The sequence below is a fragment of the Mustelus asterias genome, chromosome 1, assembly GCF_964213995.1.
Source record: "Mustelus asterias chromosome 1, sMusAst1.hap1.1, whole genome shotgun sequence".
Lineage (NCBI taxonomy): Eukaryota > Metazoa > Chordata > Chondrichthyes > Carcharhiniformes > Triakidae > Mustelus > Mustelus asterias.
The window spans coordinates 158,500,135-158,517,034 of record NC_135801.1 but is presented as its reverse complement, the minus strand read 5'-3'; the positions used below and the strand labels follow the sequence as shown (position 1 = coordinate 158,517,034).

Genomic DNA, 16,900 nt, shown 5'->3' with positions numbered 1-16,900 from the left:
CTACCATGAGGGACTTTGTCAAATGCTTTACTAAAGTCCATATAGACAACATCCACGGCCCTTCCTTCGTCAACCATTTTGGTCACTTCTTCAAAAAACACCACCAGGTTCGTGAGGCATGACCTCCCTCTCACAAAACCATGTTGACTATCGTTAATGAGTTTATTCCTTTCTAAATGCGCATACATCCTATCTTTAAGAATCTTCTCCAACAACTTCCCCACCACGGACGTCAAGCTCACCGGCCTATAATTACCCGGGTTATCCTTCCTACCCTTCTTAAATAACGGGACCACATTGGCTATCCTCCAATCCTCTGGGACCTCACCTGTGTCCAGTGACGAGACAAAGATTTGCGTCAGAGGCCCAACTATTTCACCTCTCGTCTCCCTGAGCAGCCTTGGATAGATTCCATCAGGCCCTGGGGATTTGTCAGTCTTTATATTCTCTAACAAACCTAACACTTCCTCCCTTGTAATGGAGATTTTCTCCAACGGTTCAACACTCCCCTCCGAGACACTCCCAGTCAACACATCCCTCTCCTTAGTGAATACCGACGCAAAGTATTCATTTAGGATCTCCCCTACCTCTTTGGGCTCCAAGCATAAGTCCCCACTTTTGTCCCTGAGAGGTCCGATTTTTTCCCTTACAACCCTTTTGTTCCTAACGTATGAATAAAATGCCTTGGGATTCTCCTTAATCCTGTCTGCCAAGAACATTTCGTGACCCCTTTTTGCTCTTCTAATTCCCCGTTTGAGTATTTTCCTACTTTCATTATACTCCTCCAGAGCTCCCTCCGTTTTTAGCTGCTTGGACCTAACATACGCCTCTCTTTTCCTTTTGACCAGTCCCTCAATTTCCCTGGTTATCCACGGTTCTCTAATCCTACCCTTCCTATCCTTCTTTTTTACAGGCACATGCTTGTCCTGTAGCCCTAACAACCGTTCCTTAAAAGACTGCCACATACCAGATGTGGATTTACCCTCAAACAGCCTCTCCCAATCAAGAGCTGCCAATTTCTGCCTGATCCCAATAAAGTTAGCCTTCCCCCAATCCAACACCTTACCCTTGGGACACCACTCATCCTTTTCCATCACTATCCTAAAGCTAACAGAATTGTGGTCACTATTTGCCACATTCATTCGTCACTGAAGGCTATCATGCAGATGCAGTAAGCAATTAGGAAGGCAAGTGGCATTTATCGCAAGAGGATTTGAGTAGAAGAGTAAAGATGTATATAACCTTGGTTAGACCACACCTGGAGTGTTGTGCCCAGATTTGGTCCCCTTCTCTAAGGAAGGCTATACTTACCATGGAGCGAGTGCAGCAGAGAGTCATTAGACTAATCCTGGGATGGCAGGATTGCGTTATAAGGAATGATTGAGGAAACTGGGCCTGTATTCGAATTGTATTTCAAAGAATGAGAGGTGACCTCATTGAAGCCATAAAAATTCTTTACAGGGTGTGACAGAGTAGATGTAGAAAGGATGTTTCCCTTGGCTAGAGTAGTCTAGGACTAGGGGACAGAGGGAGTGGAGCAAAGGTTTACCAGGCTGATTCCTGGGATCGCAAGCAGATCACATGGGGAGAGACTAAGTCTTTTGGATTATATTCATTGGAATTTAAAAGAGTGAGGGGGGATCTCATAGAAACTTATAAAATTCGAACAGGATTAGACAGAGTGGATTCAGAAAGAATGTTCCTAATGGTGGAGGAGTCCAGAACTAGGGGTCATAGTTTGAGGATAGGGGGTAAACCTTTTAGGACTGAGATGAGAAGAAACTTCTTCACCCAGAGGGTGGTGAATGTGTGGAATTCACTACAACAGAATGTCGTTGAAGCCAAAACATTGTATGATTTCAAAAAGAAATTAGATATAGCTCTTGGGGCTAAAGGCATCAAGGGATACAGGGAAGGGGAGGGGGGGTGAAATCAGGACATTGAATTTGATGATCAGTCATGATCAAAATGAATGGCAGAGAAGGCTTGTAGGGCCAAATGGCCTAGTCCTGTTTCTATTTTCTATGTATTTCTATGTATGTATGAGTGCCTCAGAATAAGGAGCAGGCCATTTAGGACTGGAGACGGAGGAATTTCTTCAATCTGAGGGTGGTGAATCTTTGGAATTCAGTCATGTGTGTGACGTTGGTTGATAGATTGCTAGATAGTAATGACAGCAAAGGTTATTGGTAGGATGGGAAATTGTCATTGAGGTGGACGCTCAGCCATGATCTAGTTAAATGGCAGAGCAGGCACAAGTGGCTGAATGGCCTATTCCTATACCCATGTTCCTAGGATTGTTGGGCTGAAGGAGATTACAGAATTAGGAAAGGGCAAGGTGTGGAGAGTGTCAAAACAAGGATGAGGTTTTTAAAAAACATTTGCTTAATCAGGAGCCAATATAGGGGTGATGCACCAACATGACTTGGTACGAGTTAGTACACAGGCACCAGAGTTTTGCATGACAGAGCAATCAGACACCACAAACCAGCAAAAGTATCAAGTATGAAAAATGGCAAGTTGTACTACTGCTATATTTACACCAACTTCACATACCGATATTTAGTTAAAAATGCAGCAGAGTTGTCAACACAAGTTTAGACAAAATCATATTGCTGCAGGTTACTATTTAAACATAGCACATGCAGAGCGAAGTAGCACCACTTTTATCAGACAACATTCTTCTGGTTCCAAGTAAACAAGTTTATAACATGGAATGGAATGCAAATTTGAATTAGTGAGCTCCACGGCATTTAATTAACAAGATTATAATGATTAATGATGTCAACTTACCTACTATTTTAGTAATGAATTATTTGCTATTGGAATAGGTGCTTAACTTCTCAATCTTAAAAAAAAGTTTAAAAGCTTGACATTCAACCTTCCCTTCCAAATGGCTTGACTCCAGTTAAAGTTCCTCAATGCTGAATGGGCAAAAAAAAGATACTGTACAATTTTGAGGGAGCACATGAACCTTTAACAGTAATGTTCCTTCACTATAAGTATTAATATGTCTAAAAATATCATTTATATTGGCAGTCATTGGACTACATTGTAATCAAGAGCCAAAGCACAAGCAAAAATGCATGAAATATAGCAAGCTTGCCAAGTGGACAGGGTTTCAAAGCCAGTCAATATTTAGGAAAAATCAGGTAACTTTATAATACGAATGGAGGCCAACATACAAACCAATTCATTTCATTAGGAATGGAACTGGAGCCTTTGGTGGGTCAGAGACCTTGCTCTCTTCCACTTTTGTAAAGAGGCAGGTTAAGCCGTAAAGTGAAGTAATTTCTGGTATTCACAGTTATAGATATCTTTTAGTTTTTTCAGCTCAATCTGCTGGTCATTATCTTTAGATGCCGCTTCACGGGAGGAATTATTTTCAATACAGTTGCCTTTCCTAAAATAAGGAAGATGTAAACTTTAGGATAGTAATGGAAAAAGATGAGTGTTGTCCTATGGGTAAGGTGCTGAATTGGGGGAAGGCTAACTATAGCCGGATTAGGCAGGATTTGGTGGCTGTTGATTGGGAGAGGCTGTTCGAGGGTAAATCCACATCTGGCATGTGGGAATCTTTTAAGGAGCAGTTGATAGGACTGCAGGACGGGCATGTGCCTGCAAAGAGGAAGGATAGGAAAGGTAGGATTCGAGAGCCGTGAATAACCAGTGAAATTGTGGGTCTAATCAAAAAGAAAAAAAAAGAGACATACATGAGGTCCAGGCAGCTAAAAGCAGATGGAGCACTGGAGGAATACAGAGAAAGTAGAAAAGAACTCAAACAGGGAGTTAGAAGGGCAAAAAGGAGTCATGAAATGTCCTTGGCAGACATGATTAAGGAGAATCCTAAGGCATTTTATACATACGTTAGGAACAAGAGGGTTGTTAGGGAAAGAATCTGACCTCTCGGGGACAAAGGAGGGGAATTATGCTCAGAACCAAAGGAAGTAGGTGAGATCCTAAACGAATACTTTGCATCAGTATTCACAAAGGAGAGGGATATGTTGACTGGTAGTGTCTTAGAGAGATGTGTTGACCCATTAGAAAAAATCTCAAATACAAGGAAGTGTTAGGTTTTTTCGGAAACATTAAGACAGACAAATCCCTAATAGAGGTGTATAAAATTATGAAGGGCATAGATAGAGTGAACAGTGGGAAGCTTTTTCCCAGGTCGGAGGTGACGAACACAAGGGGTCACGGTTCAAGGCGAGGGGGGGCAAGGTTCAACACAGATGTCAGAGGGACGTATTTTACAGAGGGTGGTGGGGGCCTGGAATGCACTGCCAAGCAAGGTGATTGAGGCAGACACGCTGGGATCGTTTAAGACTTATCTAGATAGCCACATGAACAGACTGGGAATAGAGGGATACAAAAGAATGGTCTAGTGGGCACATGAGCGGCGCAGGCTTGGAGGGCCGAAGGGCCTGATCCTGTGCTGTATTGTTCTTTGTTTGTTCTCTTTGAAGTACGTTAACCAACCTTATTCATTGTAACCACAAAATTGCCAAGGCTTTGAAAGTTGAGGAGAGGATTAATCATATTGAATTAAATGGTTTGAGATACACACTCAGTGTTGGTCCTTTTCCAATATTGGAAAGCCTGCACTGTAATATAGAAGAAACATCTGTATAAAAATACAAGTACAACATTAATAACTGGTAAAAAAGCAGACTGCAACTCTCAGCTTCTGGTGCAAGATACATTGTGCAACATTTTCTTCTGCCTGCAAAGATGTATTACCTTGATTTTTTTTAAAACAATTTTGTGCTAAAACAGTGCACATCAGGATGAGTATCAACTGTTCTTGTGCAGTTATGGCCAACAGGTTTTAAAAAAACATTTGGAAATGTGCAAAGGTTGATCAAAAACAGTTTTGGGTGTGGCCTCTCATTGGAACTTGGCTGTAAGAGGTTTTTTTTTAAGGATACTGACTCACCCAATAACTTCTACAGACAGAGGATAAACATTTCAAATAGTTAATGCAAGCTTAACTACCTGAAAAGTTTGAAGTCATTTGCATTCAACAGCAATCATTTATACTCACTTAAACAATCATGTGGCTATCATTTATCAATTGTATCCAAGGGCAATCGTTTAGCTATCATTTCACAGCAATTGCATTCAGAAGCAATCATTTATCAATTACTTAGCATCAATTGCACTCAAAACTAGTCATTTTGCTATCATTTAACATTTATAGCCACCATGATTGACTGTCAATTTCCCTAATCCACAGTTCTTAGAAACATTGCTTAAGCAGTTGGACATTTATTTTCCATATTTCTAAATTTCCATAGCTTCAAACATCATAAAACTGAGCTAACTTTAGAAAAGGATCTTGTTTTAATTAAATACTTTTATGCTTTTCTTCATAACCTGTAACCAGACGAATTTTCTTCCCCCGGAACAATCTTCTTCTGTTTCAGTCCCCCTACCTACCCCCCATCACATCATTACCTTTCAAATGCCAACCTGTCTCGACAAGGTAAGCCAACATAAGACAGTATTAAGGCCATGGACCAAAAGCTTGCTGAAACAGGTTAAGTAGCTTTTAAAGACTCAGGGAAAATCACAGGTCACTTTCCTCACAATGCAGGCTTCGGACCCCTAGTTAACACCGACATTGCGATCCTGAAAGCGTGGGGGAAAATCCTGGCCTGGGTGTCTGAAATAGGTGGGATTTTCCAGTCCCGGTAGCAGTGGGGACCATTGCTGGCAGGACTGGAAAATCCTGGCAGAATGGTCTTGCATTCTTTTGGATTTTTTGAATTATCAAGGTAAATGCAAGCCAGAAAAAAAAACATTTGCTCCCTACTTCCCCAGATTGCAGTAGTTCTCCTCTTCTCTTCCCCAACCCCACTTTCTCCCGAACCCACTTATTCCCCGCCCCATCCAGGGCCGGCCTGAAGACGCCACTTCGGGTTTCTGGCTGATCCTCACTGGTTTTGAAGTTGCAGCAGGATTGGAGTCTTCAACGTCCATCAAGAATAGCTCAGTAACACCATAGCCCAAAAGACATAGCTGGTAGACTGAGTCTGCAGCAGGCGGTGAGGAAACGAAGAGGGAAAAACCTACTTGTCCTCACCAATCTACCTGTCACAAGTGCATTTGTCATCTGCATTGGTACGTGGACCACCGCACAGTCCTTGTGGCGACAAAGTCCCGTCTTCACCTTGAGAATAGCCTCCATCATGTAGTGTGGCACTACCACCTTGCAAATAGGATAGATTTCAAGCAGGTCTAGCAAATCAAGACTGGGGATCCATGAGGCGGTGAGCCATCAACAGCAGCGGAATTGGACTCAACTACAATCTGTATGTAACCTGATGGCCCATGAGTATATGCCCCACGCTGTCAGAAGCTGCACTAGGCATACCTAAAAATGGAGGTGAAGCTACAATACAGGCATCAAGAAGCCCAACAAAACTGAAGTCAATGGGAACCAGGGGCAAAACTCTCCAATGGTTGGTGTCACATCCAGCACAAAAGGAAGATGGCTGTGGTTGTTTCAGGTCTACTATCTCAGCCCCAGAACATCACTGCAGGAGTTCCTCAGGGGAACATCCTAGGGCCAGAAGTGTGGATGTTCAATGATGATTGTGCTATGTTGAGGACTATTTATAGCTCCTCAGATACTAAATCAGTCCATTTCTAAATGCAGCAAGACCAGGGCAACATTCAGGCTTGGGATGATAACTGGCGAGTTACATTTGCACCACTCAGGTGTCAGCGATGCGCATCTCCAACAAGAAAGAATCCAACTATATCTCCTTGACATTCAATGGCATTACCATCACTGAATTCCATATGATCAACATCCTGAGGGTTAATATTGGTCAGAATTACAACTGGACTAGCCATATAAATACTGAGGCCATAGGAACCGGTCAGAGGCTAGGAAATTCACCTCCCAACTCCCCAATGCCTGTTCACGAGCTATAAAAGAGTCCAGAGTGTGATGAACACTCTCCACTTGCCTGGATGAGTGCAGCTCCAACAACACTGATGAAACTGGAAACCAACCAAGATGTAGCAGCCTGTTTGATTGGCACCCCATACAGCAACTTAAGCACTCACGCCCTGCAACACTGATGCACACTGGCAGCAATGTGTACATCCACAAGACACTCTGTGGCAACTCATCCCCTGCAACAGTACTTTTCAAATCCATGACTGCTACCATCTAGGACATGGGCAACAGATAAATGGGAACACCAACACTTAACAATTTCCCCTCCAAGTCACTCACCATCCTGACTTGAAATATACCACTGTTCCTTCACTGTTGCTGGGTCAAAATTCTGGAACTCCTTCCCTAACAGCGCAGTAAGTTTACTTAAAAGGTTCAGGAAGGCTGCTCAGCACCTTCTCAGTAGCAAGTAGGGATGGACAATAAATGCTGGCCGAGCCAGTGACACCCACATCCCATGCAAAAAATGGAAAAAAATCATGTATGCCATTTAAAACTTAGTTAAGGCTCTTGCTGAAAAGGTATCTCCAAAGTCTGGGGAAGAATTGAATATTTTACGGCATAAGATGTGTATTATATTAAAATACTGACTGTATTGAACTGCATTTGAAAATGCCAAGATGACAACGAATCTATATATTAGGCTACAGTTCAGGGTATAGCAAGCAGTCTTGAGGACTCCATTACGGAAAGCAAATTGGAGCTATGGAAAAAAAATAGATTCAGAATGAGAAAGAAGAACATGGGGAGATGACAAAACAGCACACTTAAAGCAAATAAAGATTCACAGAAAAAAAGGTGGAGGCGAATTTTGTGTACTGCAATTCAACAACTCGATACAGAACCAGGAATGGTCCAGATAATTTAGAACTTCACATCACAAAATGGAAGGACATGGGCTCTCCACAAATTTCCCAACATGAAGCTCCCAATCTCAGTCTATTTGGCAAAAGAGTTTTTTGGGGGGGGGGGGGGGTGACTTGCCCACATCAGGAGGAACAGACCATGTTTTTTTTTAAAAAACTGGTGCACTATCGAACAATCTGAAGTGTGTCACATGGTCAACAGTTCAAGTGTGATTTTTGTTCTTGTACAGGAAATATTTCTCTGCACAAATGGGATCACATGGTACATTTATCTTAAAAGAACAAACACACAAGGGGAAATCAATTACTCCAAACAAACTATTCAAATATTGTTAGTTTCTGCATCCAAAAATACTTATCCTAATTTCCAACTAAAATCTCAATGATTTAGATTTCCTTTCAATATATACACTCGTCCAAACTGTGCCAAGGAAAACAAATCTACATTTATATAGCAAATTTCTCAGCCTCAGAATAAGTTGAAGCATTTCACAATTAAGTATGTTTTACGCAAGAGGAAATGCACAGCAAGAACTGTTCACATTGAGGTCCCACAAACAGCAATAAAATAAGTAACCATATCATGGAGGCCATTCAGCCCATCGAGCCTGCACCAAAAACAATCCCACCCAGAACCCATCCCCATAACCCCACTTATTTATCCTGCTAATCTCCCTGACACAAAAAGGAAATTGAGCACGGGCAATCAACCTATCCCGCACATCTTTGGACTGTGGGAAGAAACTAGAGCACCCAGAGGCAACCCACACAGACACGGAGAGAACATGCAAACTCCTCACAGACAGTCACCCGAGGTCAGGATTGAACCCGGGTCCCTGGCGCTGTGAGGCAGCAGTGCTAACCACTGTGCCTCCATGCTGGATGAAACCAAGTCACTCGAATTCCTCTGCTCCATTTGAAAAGGTAAACAAGACAACGTTCATTTGAAAGATATTTCCAGGTGTGCACCACTTCACCAATACTACACTGAAGTGACAGCACACGCACTCTAGTCCCTAAAGCGTATAATCACGAGATGGTCACCCCACAAGTTGGAAGATTTTAGCAGAGAAAGGGGACAAGGACCCACTTTCCAGCAATGAAGCACAGCATGGGAGGTGGATCTGAGTAGAACAATACAAGAAATTCCCGGCAGCCAAAACTACACAATAGGTGTAGAGTGCTGGATATAAGAACATAAGAACATAAGAAATAGGAGCAGGAGTAGGCCATCTAGCCCCTCGAGCCTGCCCCGCCATTCAATAAGATCATGGCTGATCTGACGTGGATCAGTACCACTTACCCGCCTGATCCCCATAACCCTTAATTCCCTTACCGATCAGGAATCCATCCATCCGCGCTTTAAACATATTCAGCGAGGTAGCCTCCACCACTTCAGTGGGCAGAGAATTCCAGAGATTCACCACCCTCTGGGAGAAGAAGTTCCTCCTCAACTCTGTCTTAAACCGACCCCTCTTTATTTTGAGGCTGTGTCCTCTAGTTTTAACTTCCTTACTAAGTGGAAAGAATCTCTCCGCCTCCACCCTATCCAGCCCCCGCATTATCTTATAAGTCTCCATAAGATCCCTCCTCATCCTTCTAAACTCCAACGAGTACAAACCCAATCTCCTCAGCCTCTCCTCATAATCCAAACCCCTCATCTCCGGTATCAACCTGGTGAACCTTCTCTGCACTCCCTCCAATGCCAATATATCCTTCCTCATATAAGGGGACCAATACTGCACACAGTATTCCAGCTGCGGCCTCACCAATGCCCTGTACAGATGCAGCAAGACATCCCTGCTTTTATATTCTATCCCCCTCGCAATATAGGCCAACATCCCATTTGCCTTCTTGATCACCTGTTGTACCTGCAGACTGGGCTTTTGCGTCTCATGCACAAGGACCCCCAGGTCCCTTTGCACGGTAGCATGTTTTAATTTGTCTCCATTGAGATAGTAATCCCATTTGTTATTATTTCCTCCAAAGTGTATAACCTCGCATTTCTCAACGTTATACTCCATTTGCCATATCCTCGCCCACTCACTCAGCCTGTCCAAATCTCTCTGCAGATCTTCTCCGTCCTCCACACGATTCACTTTTCCACTTATCTTTGTGTCGTCTGCAAACTTCGTTACCCTACACTCCGTCCCCTCCTCCAGATCATCTATATAAATGGTAAACAGTTGCGGCCCGAGTACCGATCCCTGCGGCACGCCACTAGTTACCTTCCTCCAAGGGTGGTGAGGGATTGGAATGCCCTGCCAGCATCAGTAGTAAATGCGCCTAGTTTGGGGGCGTTTAAGAGATCCGTAGATAGGTTCATGGACGAAAAGAAATTGGTTTAGGTTGGAGGGTCACAGTTTTTTTTTAACTGGTCGGTGCAACATCGTGGGCCGAAGGGCCTGTTCTGCGCTGTAATGTTCTATGTTCTATGTTCTAACCGGAAAAACACCCATTTATTCCGACTCTTTGCTTCCTGTCGGATAGCCAGTCCCCAATCCACTTTAACACACTACCCCCAACTCCGTGTGCCCTAATCTTCTTCAGCAGCCTTCAGCAGATATCAATCATAACAACTGGAAAGGAAAACTACAGGCCACATCACCATGAGGCAAGTGCTTATTCCTGGGTGAGCAGTAAAAGCATCGAGAAAGGGCAAATACATAACAGCTATCAAGAGTGCTGGAAAACTGACTTGAAGTAATTGCAATCCAAAAGATGGTTTGTGCTTATTTAATAAAGTTAGAATTGCAAGAAGATAAATATTAAACAATGGGTGGCCTCTGAGTCTTGAAGATGAAATATCTACAGTTGTATTCATAAGGGGTTTATGTGGTTCATTTGGTTTCCCAGGACAAAAGGTAATGTATGGGGATGGAAGAAATGGCATTGAAATCCCAATCTGGGACATCTCGAAGGGATCATGGGGATAGATTGCAGGGAATTGGTTTTCTTGTGTTTGGGTTTTATCGGTGTGATTTCACAAAGAAACAGTCAGTTGAATTCTGGCAGAAGCAGAGAGTTTGGAGAGCAGCAGCCAAAGAGGTATCTGACTTTGGAGTCACTTAGCAAGGAAGCAGTAAAACACACGCTGTAGCTGGGACATCCGCAATTGTGAAGTCGTAAAAGAGAGTTGGAGGTTACCTTGCCTGACACTAATGAAGGAACCACAACAAATCTCATACCTCAGAGAAGAGTGGGAACATGGAGGAGAATCAAAGTGGATTCCTGAGAGCTGTGGCACAACATGGCTTGGTCCCAAGTAAAGGAATCCTCAAGATTCTGTAAAGTACAGGGCAACTCTTAGACGGAAATAAAGTTATCCAGGGAGTGGTTTTTTGAGATTTTCAGGCTTAAAAATGTTTATGAAATATAGTGTTATGTTAGCAGTATTTGTTTTGGTTAATTTTTGCACAATAAAGGTTGATGTTTAAAATGTGAAACCCTGCGGTGCAATTCATTTAGGTAATACCTGGGAGTTTGGATTTCCTTTTCAAAGTTATTAGCCTCCATCTAGAGCATAACAATACAATACAGAAAGGAATTAAGTAGATGGAAACGGGTAAAAGTACTGTTGATTTGCAAGATAGTATACTACAAACAAGAAATAACTCAAGGAACTGAAATATAGAACCCCTACAATGCAGAGGGAGGCCATTTGGCCCATCAAGTGCACCAATAACAATCCCACCCAGGCCCTATTCCCGTAACCCAAGTATTTACCCTGCTAACCCCCACTGACACCAAGGGACACTTTAGAACAAAAAAACAAAGAACAAAGAAAATTACAGCACAGGAACAGGCCCTTCGGCCCTCCAAGCCTGCACCGACCATACTGCCCGACTTAACCAAAACCCCCTACCCTTCCGGGGACCATATCCCTCTATTTCCATCCTATTCATGTATTTGTCAAGACGCCCCTTAAAAGTCACTATCGTATCCGCTTCCACTACCTCCCCCGGCAACAAGTTCCAGGCACCCACTACTCTGTGTAAAAGACAATTGACAATAGTTTCACGGTCATCGTTATTAGACTTTTAATTCCAAATTCAAATTCCACCGTCTGCCGTGGTGGGATTCGAACCTGGGGTCCCCAGAGCATTGCCCTGGGTCTCTGGATTACTGATCGAATGACAATACCACTATGCCACTGCCTCCCCTACCTCTAGTAGGGACAATCCACCTAACCTGTACATCTTTGGAGTGTCGGAGGAAATCAGAGCACCGGAGGAAACCCACACAGACACGGGAAGGACGTGCAAACTCCACAGACACAGTAACCCAAGGCCGGAATTGAACCCGGGTCCCTGGCGCTGTGAGGCAGCAGTGCTAACCACTGTGCCACCGTGCCTAATTGATATAAAAGGTTATAATGTAACCAAAACAAAAACTGGACTTCAGCTGGGCAAGATACAGGAACCGAAAAAAGTCTCACTACAGAACTTTTGCAAGACAACACAAGCTGGAAAACAAAAGGAGAGATGGCCTTAAAATAAATACATTTATTTGCTTTGGTATGGTTACGTTGATAGTGCTTAAAATTTGTGTTGGCAGGACTTTGGAATCAGTCAACATTTTGGGACCATAGGCCGTTGAATAGTGGAAAATGAATTTCTAGACAATGCAGAGATCTGCAGCGATATACGTTATAATTATAGGAGAATTTAAGAATAAATTGGAATAAAACAAACATTTCAGATCAGAATAAGAGGTCCTTACAATGCAGCCAGGGTAGGTTTCCCTGATAAATACAAAATGTCTAATGAAACTGCTCCTATTAGCGCTATGAAAGGACTTTCCTAGGATTAGCAAAGATGGAGAATTTTATGTTAGGCAATCAGAAGCAGTCATGATTTTTGATCCTGTTTCCAGCTTGCTGCTCATCAGCCAACATACTTCACCCATCTCCTGAATGAACAGCATAAATCTGAGACCTTTCTGATCTGTGCTTTTACCAACAGTTATTGCATGGCAAATAGACTTACAGCTTTTCAACAGGGAGCAGCCTACGTCTATACACAGATAATTTATTAAGAAAAAAATGACTTATGAAGACTGAGGATTTAAATTACTTTGTGCACTAGTATACTAACCCCAAGATTTGTCTAAATTTGCCTTTATTACTGTCCTGACATTTTTAATCCATTAAAAGTAAAATGGGTTAATATGAAATAAAATAATTTAATGTCTACTTAATTTAATGCCACATATTTTTACGGTCTTAATACCAGAATTGAATTAAGCTATTATGGAATTCCTTGAACCAAATAAAGTTTACTCCACTAAGATTTAATTCCCAATTATCTATAAATCATTTTTCCCCTCATCAAAACAATAATACAATCAATCAATTTCATACCAGTGAATGTAGAACTTAAAATTATTTACAAGTCTTTCGTTTGCTGCTCAGTTGTACTTCAATGATAACAAAACTCATTAACAATGGCTGTTTTTTTGTGAAGAATTACAGCAGCAACATTCAATGCCTTGACTGACTTAAGATAGTTCTCCGCTCCCCACCGACCCCCGCCCCCCCCAACACCGATCCACCCCCCCTCCCCCACACAAGCTTAACCATCCCTCTGCAGTGCACCCCTAATTATCATCTGCAATGGATAAAAAATGGCTGTATTATTTTACTAACGAATGTATGTAACAGAAGACAGATAGCATTCAGTTACAACCATTCCACAGAGTCTCTGTCTGTCCATTGAATACAATTATATTTTTGAAAAGCAGTTACAATAGAAATCAGATGTGGGGAAGTCACACTGGAACAATGAGGGTGGTCTTTTCCAGTTTACAGTCAAAGGCATTTGCTGGGGACATTTTCTTTGTTCTGTTGATCACTGGGGTACAAAAACACGGACGGCACGGTGGCCTCACAGCGCCAGGGACCCGGGTTCGATTCCCGGCTTAGGTCACTGTCTGTGCGGAGTCTGCACATTCTCCCCATGTCTGCGTGGGTTTCCTCTGGGTGCTCCGGTTTCCTCCCACAGTCCGGAGGACGTGCTGGTTAGGTGCATTGGCCATACTAAATTCTCCCTCAGTGTACCGAACAGGTGCCAACTAGGGGAATTTCACAGTAACTTCATTGCAGTGTTAATATAAGCCTACTTGTGACAATAAATAAACTTTTAAACTAAAAATAGCACTCATAGCATACTGTAAAAGCACTGTTCTCCAGATCATTTCCACAACTCAAAATAAAAATCTGGTGTCTAAAATAAAAATCACTGAGCAACTAGAAGGAAAAACTGCAAAAAAATATATATATTCTGGGTCAACATTTTCAATCTAAAGTCATCAACTATCAATTTTCCAAATGGCAGAAAAGAAAATGGCAACCACTTCTGCCAACATCAGATGCGTTGCTTCTTGCAATCAGTAGCATGAAACCTCAAAAAAATTGCAAAGTGACATCAACTGCCAGACCCTCCTTTCTACAAGCTTTAGGCGAACAAGTTTACAGTTTCAGCAGCTTAGCTGTGAAAATCACATCCTTAGTTAGTCAGCTCAAAAAGAGCACCTGTGCAATTTAAAAGTCAAATAAATCAAGCATGTCTACCTGATCTTTCACTGAACTGCATCCTGCATAAACCAAAGCAGATGAAGTTTTTTTTCCGGAAGCTAAAAGCTAATATTAACTCAGTCCACAGTCTGAAGTATACTCTCCACTCCTGCATCACATTACCTTGAACAATGCAGCAAGTAATAGCATGTTGAAATCTGAATGAACAAATTCTGGTTTCTAACCTATATGCTTTAACACCAGCACACCAAGTACAAACCGCAGTGCCATGGCTATTTATCGGACTAATGCACGAGATTCAATGTTAGAGGTAAATCACAGAGCCAGAACAATTAGTTCATATCTTATTTAGAACTGAGCAGTATATCCAGATCAAAACCAACACATTCCATCTCTGGGCATTAGGTGGATAAGTACTCACGTCCAGTGTCCAAAAACAATAGCTCTGTTGGAATTAGGGTTAGACTTCTAAGTATTGCAAAAAGTTAATGCTCTTGAAGCAAGGAAATGCTGCAGCTCTGCCATTATTGTGGACTTCCTCACATGTAGAAACATCCGCTCTATGTCATATCAACTCATTTCAAAATTTAAGATCTCTATCAGGTCAATCCCTTGTCTTTCTAGAATCTTTGCTGATAGTTGTACTCTCTTGGTTCTGTTACAGTTCTTTCAAATGGACACTCCCCCAAGTGTGGTCTAAGGTTACATATACATGGCTCAAACATGTTTCTTAAATAGAATATCATGGTTATTATAATCTCAGTGCTTTGTTTATGGTGAAAAGCAGCCCCAGTACTGATCCCACAAAAATGAAATTTACTAAATTCCAAAAAATCAACTCACTGGATGACTGATCTCATTTCCTCAACTCCTCTTTTAGGTCCTTCCTGGACCAATCTCCAATCAAGAAAAAGCAGACATCTTGCCAAAGGGTTCTACCATAACAGCTTACATTTCCAAAGCACCCTGAACTAATAAAACAACCCAAAATGCTTCATGGGGCCTTTATCAAACAAAATTTGATAGTGAGGTACACAGTGCGATATTAGACCAAAGAGGTAGGTTTCAATGAACATTTTAATGGAGGAAAGCAAAATAGGAAAGCAGAGATGTTTATGAGTAAATTCCAGAACTTGGGGTCTTGGCAGCTGAAGCACAATCACCAATGGCACAGCGACTAAATCCTGGCACTTACAAGAGGCTGGAAGTGGAAAAGTGAAAAGGTTATGAAGAAAGGAATAAGGCCATGGAGGGGTCTGAAAACAAGGATGAAAATTTTAAAATGGAGACATTACTTCAGTTAGCGAGCATGGGTCTGACGGGCAAAAATGCTTTGCTATGAGTCAGGATACAGGCAGCAGAGTCTTGGAAAGTCCCAAGCTCATGAAGGGTGGAAGGTTTGTCAATGCGATGGAAGAGTCAAGTCTAGAAATGTCAAATACTTCCCTGATCTGGACAGATAGGTTGGATGTGCAGAATCATGTCTTCCTTCAGCCTGACTAAATTTGGGGATTCACAGTGTGGGAATTGGATGAGAGTCTGGTTCAAAGAGAATGCGATGGCGAGTCTTCCCACAAAGATAGGGCCTGAAATGAGCCTCCATATATAATCAGCCTTGGCAATGAAGCATGGTGGATAGTACTAAGATGAAAAACATTAAATAGAAAGAACTCTTGAAAGAAAACCTTTAATATCTGTATGTGGGTTTCTTTGTCAAATGGATCACAGAATTAGAGACCACAAGTCCTTTCATCATGAAAATCCCAGAATTATGTTTTGTTTTAATTCATTCATGAAATGTGGGCGTTGCTGCCTAGGTCAGCATTTATTGCCCATCCCTAATTGCCCTTGAGAAGGTGGTCATGAGCTGCCTTCTTGAACCGCTGCAGTCCACGTGGTATAGATACCCTCTCAGTTCTGTTAGGAAGGAATCTCCAGAATTTAGACCAAGCAACAATGAAGGAACAGCAATATATCTCCAAGTCAGGATGGCGTGTGGCTTGAAGGGGAAATTCAAGATGGTGCTGTTCCCATGTATCTACTGCTCTTACTCTCCTAGATGGTAGTAGTTGTGGGTTTGAAGGTGGCTTAAGGAGGCTTGGTGAGTTCCTGCAATGCATCTTGTAAATGATACACACTGCTGTCACTGTATGCCAGTGACAGCAGTGTGCATCATTTATAAGATGGTGGTGGTGGTTAGATTCTCTGAGCTGTTCATTGCCTGGTATTTGTATGGCACAAATGTTACTTGCCACTTGTCAATCCAAGCCTGGATATCATCCTGGTCTTGCTGCTTTTGGACATGAACTGTTTCAGTATCTGAATCATGAATGGTTCTGAACATTGTGCAATCAGCAAACATCTGTACTTCTGACCTTATGACACAGCTGAAGATGATTGGGCCCAGGACACTACTCTGAGGAACTCCTGCAGTGATGTCCTGGAGCTGAGTTGACTGACCTGCGACAACCACAACCATCTTCCTTTATGTTTGATTCCAAAACTGGCAGAGAGATTTCCCCTGATTCC

General features: G+C 42.3%; 1 protein-coding gene across 2 annotated transcripts in view; it reads right to left on the bottom strand.

Moving 5' to 3' along the window:
* The window catches only part of LOC144499568 (talin-1), a 278,973-nt gene that overhangs the window by 222,986 nt on the left and 39,087 nt on the right, over nt 1–16,900 (bottom strand). Inside the window, exon 2 of one of the 2 annotated variants that reach the window (XM_078221680.1) lies at nt 2,794–2,924. The exons of the other annotated variant lie outside the window; for it this stretch is intronic. The gene's annotated coding sequence lies outside the window, so the exon portion shown is untranslated. The remainder of the gene's footprint in view (nt 1–2,793; nt 2,925–16,900) is intronic. 2 annotated transcript variants of the gene reach the window in all.